This window comes from Oxyura jamaicensis, chromosome 9, assembly GCF_011077185.1.
Source record: "Oxyura jamaicensis isolate SHBP4307 breed ruddy duck chromosome 9, BPBGC_Ojam_1.0, whole genome shotgun sequence".
Taxonomy (NCBI): Eukaryota; Metazoa; Chordata; class Aves; order Anseriformes; family Anatidae; genus Oxyura; species Oxyura jamaicensis.
Window position 1 is genome coordinate 2,422,784 of NC_048901.1, and position 9,245 is coordinate 2,432,028.

Here is a 9,245-nt window from a genome sequence, read left to right on the forward strand (position 1 = left end):
TGCCAGCCGCGGCCGACCCGCAGTCCCAGCACCCCTCGAGGGGCAGCCCCAACCCCTTCTCTCTCAGACAGCAGTCAGTAAATAACAACATGAGTTGGGGGCTTTGCAGAACTCACTTAACCAGAGGGCTGCTGCATCAAAGCAGCTCTTAAAATAGTCGGTTGATCCACCAGAGATCAAACCTGAGTGAAAAAAGCTAAGATAACATCCTTAAAATGTACATGCAACACTGTAAGTGATGTCTTAAACAAGAAGAATTAAGTATTTATCAGCATGGTTACTTTAAATCTTTATAATGCTTGCAGTGTCATTCATGCCAGAAAGCTGTAAATATGAAGCATAAAATAGAATAAACCCATTTGCCTCTTGTCGGACTACAATATTCCCTTTTCTTCTGTTACAGTACATCATCTAAATAACTCCATTTGCTGTAAAACAACAGCAGAAAAATAAGATATCACTCACAACTTACCCTATGCCACACTGATCAGCTAATATATTCCTTTTAAGGCCAAAAATAAGTCATCCCCATATTTCTTTGTTCCTTTAAATGTCACCAAGCAGAAGACTGAATGTCATTTCATTATAGTGTCTGCTTTGCTGAATTATTGTCACAGTTTATTCAAATAGGTATGCTGCACTCTTTAAGGAACAGTATGTCAGCAAAATGTGCCTATCATCGTATTCTTTGGATGGAGCACCATATTGACTCAATGGCATTACATTTTACTAGATACAAAGATGGGGGAGTTAATACTGGTAAAAGATCAGGTTGCCTCAAAAGAATGATCATGCTGAAATATCAACATTTGCATATATTCATATTTATGCAACATTACAGAAAATGTAAAGTAAATATTAGAGCAACTAATATCCAGCAACCACCAAAGCTCTTTGGTATGCCCACAAAAACCAGGAAGCCTTTTGTGCTCTGCTCCGCTGAGTGCGGAGGTTAGTTTGACTATGAGAGCTGTTACACTCCAGTTTCCAAAACAGCCTCATAGAGCCCAGCCCACCTTGATGGGTCCTCAATCCCATCAAAAATCAAACAGTTCCCGAGATGCAAAGGGGTAAATATTTTGACTCATGGAAATACAAACCCATTAGTTAGACACGGGTAAAATAATGGAAAGGTCAATCCATGCTCCAGTCTTCCTTAATAAAATATAAGGACTGGCAATAGCACAGTCTGCTGTACAACTAGCTGCAATCCCAGGGGCAGCATCTGATAGCCTACGTCCCTTCCAGACCTACGTTACCCCTTCCACGGGGTAACAGACCTACCTTACCCCTTGCACGAGCAGGGTCAGGGTGCAGCACAGGCCAGAGCCCTCGGGCTGGCAGCCACAGGGACCCCCACAGCAGGGTAGGCCCAGGGAACAGCCAAGAGCCCAGAGGACAGGCAAGCCCACAGCAATGTCTTCAGCAGCAGCCCCATGGCCAGAGACCAGATCAGCAGGGCCCATGTCTGGCACAGGCACAGGCAGGACTGGAGACCAGCAGCCTTCTGGTGGCCCCAGGCTGAATGAAACAGGGTGCCTGGGCCGTGGGGCGAGGGCCTGGTGAGACTGGCCAGGGCAATCAATGCCCGTTAGTGCCCTCAGGGCCCTGACAAGTAGGAACAGAGATCTTTATTTTTAAATAATTAAACGTTCGGCTGATAAAACTAATTGCACTTCTTCCATTTTAAACTTGGATTTCTCCAAGCCATTGGTATAGTGCCACCAGACATTTTGATTCAAAACACCTGATTTATGGAGGAATAAGTGGCCTAAAAACTGTCTCACTGACATTTCAAAATGCAATTGTCACTGACAAGATGTCAATGAGCTGATGCGTTTCTAGTGGCATCCTTTAGGATGCTGATTCCTCAGCTAGTATTTTGTGTTAGTAGTCTAGATGGTTACATAAAGCCATTGGAGGTAACGTTTAGAAGGAATAGAAAGATCAGTGTAGTAATAAGTAAGGAGGAAAGACTTTTACAGATTTATCTGAATCATATAGTTAAATCCAATACATCTACACAAATGCAAGCAGATGTGTAAGGGATGAGTAGACTATGGCTACAAAAGCAGTGGCTCAAATAAAGATTTGGAAGAATCACTGGTTCAGCAAAGCACAAGCAATGCTGTGGCAAAAAGAACTAATGCAATCTACTGCATATAAAAAGTCGTCTTCTAGAAAGAAGGCCTCTGCGCACACATTGGTGAAGAAACTACAAAAACCTGCATCCACTTCTGATATTTATACTGGGAGGAAAAATGGAAATATTAGCGATAGTTCAAAGAGTACTGAAAAATTATCCAGGGAGCAGAAAACAAGCCTGTACAATACAAAGCATACACATTTCAACCTATTCAACTTTTGAAAAAAAAAAAAAAAATGATAAGGGACTTGATTGCTTTGAATAGGTGTTTATATACAGAAAATAAATCTTGATTGTATGACCTCTTCAACCTTGCTGACAAAGCAGAAGGGTACCCATTTGTTGGAACCTGTAGCTAGACAAACTTATTGTTGACATTTCCTGACCGTGAGGGCAATTAAATATTGAAATAGTTTATATCAGGAGAGATACTGGGTATACCTTTGCTTGGGCTTTAAACATGAGATTAGATAGCCTTTTTCAAGGCAGGTTTTAATTCAGCTTTCGAAGAAATCCAGTTGTGTGCGGCTAGGCAGCAACGCTTTCCTTAATATCAAGTCCCAGTGCCATGCAACATTCTAGGTCAGAAGTATTATCAGGTACTTGCAAACACTGACCAGAGAGCAAGACCAATGGTCTCTACAGTCCGCTGAGCTTTTGCCCTTGTTCAGTCAGATGCTTACTGAAAGTTTTGTTTGGGTTCCACAGAGAGAAACAAACAAGTAGCTCTGGTTGTTGTGAATATGGATGTCTAGAGATCAATCACCAAGTTTGGGCTCCCCTTTATCTTATCCGCTCTTACAGTTTGTGCTCATTGCTTTACAGTTTGACTCATTACTATTTCCTATTTCTCTGCAGAGGCAGATTTATCTACACGTCTGATCTTTGTAACAGTTTAATTAGTAGTGTGTATTTTCAAAACTGCAATGTGAAGAAAACCACCTTGGCTTACTATCAAGAAAATAATGTATTTTCTTAAATGTGACGTTAAAAATGTAAAATAACAACAAAAATCCAAACTTTTAAAATATTAATTTTAGAAAGATATCTGCCAAGTTCTTTTTTTAAATTGTCAAGCACAGCTCTGGGATGAAAACAAAATCCAATAGAAAGCAAGACTGCTATAGTTTACGGTCCAGAAAACTCTACAGAGGGCAGTTCTTTAGCACAAGATAAATTTATTTCATGTTGCTAAAGGACCATTGGATGATTCCTGATGACTACAGAGCTGCTTACTTCTTTTCTAGTTGTGTGTCTAGGGTATACCACACCAAGACACAAGCTGGCATCACTTGGATAGCTCCCTGTAACTTCCACAGGGGTCTGTCCAGCTTAGTTCCAAAGCAGCTTTCAAACTGCAAGAGATCTACCCCTAAGTTAGACCCAAATCTGTTTGTTTATCCTTAGCTAGTTTAAAACTGGGACTAGAAGATATTTGATAAACTTGGGAGGACCATCTTCAAAAATATTTTGACTGAGAAATATTCTAATTCATTGTACAAAATGACAAGAAACGTAAAACACACATTTTAATGAGGAAAAAAGAAACAAACACAAAGGACTTCCCACTAAAAATGATAAAGAAAACGTCTGTCATTGTGAGAGTAAAAAAACTACAGAAACAGTTCTTGTGTTTGGTAGTTTGCCAGTGAATCAGAAAGGGCTGGTAAAAATACATCCATTGTGCAGAGCCCCCTCACTCTTGAAAAAACTCCTTTCTTCACAGAGACAAGATTCTGCTCTAGTATGTAATGCAACAACTCCTGTTAAGTCAATGAGAGTTGACTTGCATTACGCAGAGGAGACTTTTGGCCAGCATTTGTTTACAGTAGGAAAAAAAACCTCTAACTATTGTTGAAAACTATTTCACTGCTTATTTTTAATACAAAGGACTCGAAATGAGGAAAGCTCAATTTGTAGGAATTTCACTCCATGACTATTAGGCTTTTTGTCCCTTTTATAACACAAGCAGTCAGAATTCAATTTCTTATTTTTTTCATGGATAAATAGCTTCCTAAAGCTGGTTAGAGAAAAGTTTATAATAATAAGGTATCTTTCTTTAATGCTGAAGCATTCTTTCCTCCCAATTTTAGCTAATACTTTGTCAGTGGTAATTGAGTGAGGCACTGTTACTGACAAGGTCCGGTCTCTCCTGCAGGAGACCGGGGAAGTACAAGGACTGAGGCAGAAAAAGCAGCTGGGTGAGATGGCTGGCATTAGCTGATGCATAACTGCGACAGAAGCAGAAAGGGCAAGGATAAGTGGAAAAGCAGTAGAAGGAGGGGCTAATGTTGGGGGATGAAATACAGGAAAGGCAGGGTGAGGAGTCTGGGGCTGAAAATGGAGTTTAACGATGAAACTCATGTTAGTTGTGCTGCTGAAAGTTGGTCTGTTCTCTCCCTACTCTGCTGTCCTCTCCCACCCTGGCTATGATTTTTAGCACTGGTGTTCATTTTACCCCATGATGACCTGATTCAGAAAGCTGACCTGAAAGAAAACTAATCATACGAGTATAGTTCCCTGACTCAGCTCACAAGGGAGACCAGGGGAGACAGTCGGAGGAATGGAACTACCGCTTTCAGTACCAGCCCACAATTAGATTGGCAGAACCACATCCTGAGTTCAGCAGGGGACTCAGGCAGCAAGCCAAGGAGAAAGCCAGCACTGGCTAAGCCAGGAGACGGAGGCTGAAATGAAGACTCCAGAAAGATGAAGAACTGGTGAAAAATCGATGCTAGAGGGAATGAGAGGCCTGGAGAAGTGAGGTATGATCTGGAAGAAAGGAGACGGTAGAAAGCAATTGCAGGAGTCTCTGTCCTACTGCAGTGCATTCATGTCCTGCCCCTGAAACTAAATTAGAAAATGCTAAATTTCACCGTGCATTTACTACCACTAAACAATATCAGCAAAGTTTGTGATGCTACTTGTGAGCCCATGTGCATGTCTGATTGTCTTCTGTCATCACTGAAGATGACAACTTATTCTGATCAGTAATCTATGCATGCAAAAGGCAAAAGCCGTGTGCATTAATTATCCTTATCATTAAAAATGGTGGTATCATACCAACATGACAGTCTCATGATAACATTGACAAATCTGTAAGTTGTCAAAAATAGGAAAAGATTTTTTTTTTTTTTTAAAAAAAAAAGGAACTTTGAATATCTTTAATTAGAAGATAAACATGAAAGGTTCATGACACAGCTGAACTTTTACCCTAAAAGGGATACCTACAAAACCAAATAGCTTTGGAAGACAAATTTTCATTCAACATCTGTTCTTTTTTATCTGGTGTATCTGTTCAGATATCTATCACATGAAAGTGTTATTATTTATTTTTTTTTCATTCAGTTTTCCTTCTGTGTCTACATTTCTCTACTGATGTAAATTTAGTCTATACAATGCTGGCGGTTTGCGCAGATGACTGTGAAACACAATAAGTTACCCCTCTAATTTACTTAAGTGCTACTGAGAAACTTCTGCGATGGGAACTGGTATTTTCAGTTTTCCCAGTCCAATTTTCTTCTCCCAGTCAAGTCACCGATTCACTTAGTGATCCTGAACAAATCGCTTGATTTAATTGTACCCGTATCAGGCCAGCTGGATAACTAAGTAAAAAACATCTCTTTATTGAAAACCGAATCATATGCCTAAACTGTGCCTTCCTAAGAAAACAAACATGGGTGAGACTGTCCCGTTTTCCCTGGGGAACAATCATGAGGGAGTGAAGCATTCCAAATTCATTTCAAAACCAAGAAGACGGGTTTAAGTTTGGTCTTGAAAGATGTTTCAACTAATCCAGTAATTAAAACTGGTTTTGTGTAGAATAAAGGATCTTAAATATTTAGTAGCATATTATTGTTACATTTTTAAAGGATTCAGTATTTTTTAAACATGTTCATTTACACATTCACTTCAAACAGTCTAGATCTCAACTGTTGTGTTTTTAAAACATCTGTTGGCTTAATGAATGCTTGTGATTCATAAGGCCTATTATTAGTCCTTCTGAGCATACATTAGCTAAAAAAAATAGAGCAAGCTAGCTTTTATGTATCGTTTAGCAGAAAGTTCACTGTATTATATAAACCATTGCCCCGTAGTATTCCTTTAACTGATAAAAGATATACTATAACCTACTTATTCAGGGTATGTTTCATTTTATTTCCTAATCAAAATAGTGTGCAATGTATGCGGTGGCTGCATCAAACTGAACAACAAAATATTTCACCAGCTGGTATATAGGAACAGCTCTTGACTAATGTATTCATTTGGGGTTATTTACTAACTCTTTGTAAATATTTCTCCCACTCCATCAAAGCTAGATTTGTTAAAAGGCTAACCACTTTCATCTCTCATTAACCATAAAAGATAATGAAGATGCTCAGCATTTTTTCAGTAGTGCCCTGCATCCATCTGTTGTTGATTGATTCAGTCATGGGGAGTACGCCTATAGCAAGCACAGCAATGGAATGCCCACACAAAGTCACAAGACTTTTAAATTGAGATGATGTTAACGTTGATGTGACGCAATCGGTCTGTTTATTTATATGATTATGCAAGAGGAATTTTGAAAAAAAGAGAACTTTTCAAAATGGAAAATCATAGTCAGCTTTTTTTTTTTTTTTTTTTTTTTTTTAAACCAGTCTGTGTGGGAATTCCACCATTACTCTATTTTTGGTCTGACTTTTTACAGCCTTTTTGTAAGATTACACTAGCCTTACGGAAAATTATTAAATCTTTAAACAAAATCATAACCTCCTTGCAACTGATTATTTTAGTTTTTAAGTAGCTGTGTTTTTGAAAGAGCAGTAGATACACTTTGTCATCTATAATATAGTTTTATAAACAAATTCTGTAGAAATAATATAAAAAAGGATCAAAACTACTAAGATCTCTATGCTCATTTGATTCTGCAGGCTCCTACAGGTTTAATTCCCAGTAAAAGCTACTGGATTTTCCCAAAAGAGCTGCCATTAAAGTTTTAAAATTATTTCTAAATTTTATTTTGCAATTTCTCTCACTTTAGAACCCACACATACGACAGGCCTTCCTTATCTCCTAACCATAATGCAATTTTAAAATGTTCATTTTGCCTCCTACTACCAGACACAATCTTTTGAAATAAAAAAAAATACGTAAAATGTGACTTCTAGCTGATCTCTAAGAGCAGCAGTGGTTTCGACCAGATGATGGTAAAATACAGGGTTTTAAATACATAGTGGCTCAGAGGAAGTTTTTTGCACATTTATACTTCAGATTAAAAACAAGAAAAATCCAGGCTCAAGTGCTCATTAAGTAAAACTGCTGTGTCTTCTCCCCATTCTGTTCCCCCTTGCCACCTCCTGGGATATTTCCCGTACAGGAATAGTTTTTGAGTAGGAGGAACAGGAGTTTAGCCCACTGAAAAGTGTAAAAAAAAAAAAAAAAAACAACTGTCAAAATGTAGCCTGTTTTAGTCACAGAGCCTAGGAGAAAATAAATCTTTAACTACAAAAAAAAAAAAAAAAAAAAGTATTAAAAAAACAACTGAAATATTCTACACTTTTTTTTTTTTGGCAATTTTCTCCTGCTGTAATTGTAATGGGTACTTTGTTCTTATAATACCATCAGTCTTCATTTTTTATTTATTTGCTAAGATGTTTGCTAACAGAAGGTAATTTATAATAAAAGCCCATCTGCATAGATTTGTGCAAACATCATTGCATATTATAACATTCAGTCCAAGACATACTGATTATATATAAGAGATCTATTTGTTAACAAATTTGGGACCATAGAAATGGATTTTATTTATTTATTTATTTATTTAAAATAACGCCACAATCCAAATAAAGCAAAGTACTTACAGTCATCCTGGTTCTGATTTCTGGTAGAAATCAGTGCAGTCTTCCTCTGTGTGGAGGAGGACAATTTCTGAAGCTGATGAAGGAGCTGCGGGTTGTATGTGCTATAAAGACTGGTTCTTGGTATTTAAACTTACACTGAACATAGCTGTTACTGCATTGAACATGGCTATAGTTCCAAGGCTGCTGTAAAGCCACTGTCCTAGCACTTCATATCAAGTTGGACTACTGACATCTGGCACATAGAAGAAGGTTATTAACACCAACAGTAGAGAGGAATGACTGTTGTTGCCCTGTTGTGTATCTATAGCAGAAAAGTACAGTGTTAATCACATTTTAAACACTGCAGTCACAGAAGAGGAAACGGTATTTGCATAGGGTGTTTTGGAGGACAACTGGCAATGAATTCATGTTCTTAACATCACGTGTGCTGTACAGCAGATTTCTGGGATTAATTTTATATTTCCCAGTGTTCAAATAAAACTACAACAGGGAATACTCAGTATCTGCCTTAAGTTTGACCTTGAAATACAATTATACCTGTTCTCTCCCCTTCGGGAATTTTCAAGTGGTTGAGGTGATCTCAGGGAGCCCAGATCTTTGTTAGTATCTTAAGTCACTACGTCAATACCCACAGTGAAGTCTAGGTAGGGCAGCTATAATGTCTTGCATATACATGTTCTGTATTTTAAAGCATTCTTAGAAGAAGGCTTAGTTTAAATTTTTATATTAAATTAGGCATCTTCATTTAATCATTAAGAAACCCGGTCCATCTTAGCTACATATGCTGATCTGCATATACATACCCTTAAATAAACCAGAAGACAAATAAAGCCACAAATTGGGAGCTCAGTGGATGAATCATTTATGCTGCAAAAGGAACAGTCAATAATTATCTTAAATTGTGTTCTTGAACACAGACTTTAAAAATTCTAGATTTGGGGGAATTCAGTCAGATTCGGGTTTTGCCATTTCTTAGAATTAAGACACAAAAGCTGATTTTGTGTCTTCACTGCAATTCTCAGGCGTGACCTTTGCAATTTTTTTTTTTTTGTCTTGCTGCAAAAACTATTATATGATTTTAATTTTCTGCATGGTATTTATTTACAGAACTGTGAGTATTCTGTTATTTTTATCATCATCTTTACATTTTAATTACATTTCGTACAGATTTCTTACCCTGTGATTAAAATGCAGGTGCAACAATAACACTAAAGTGTTAAAGATAATTAAAATGGGGCAAAGATTGCATTTAATTT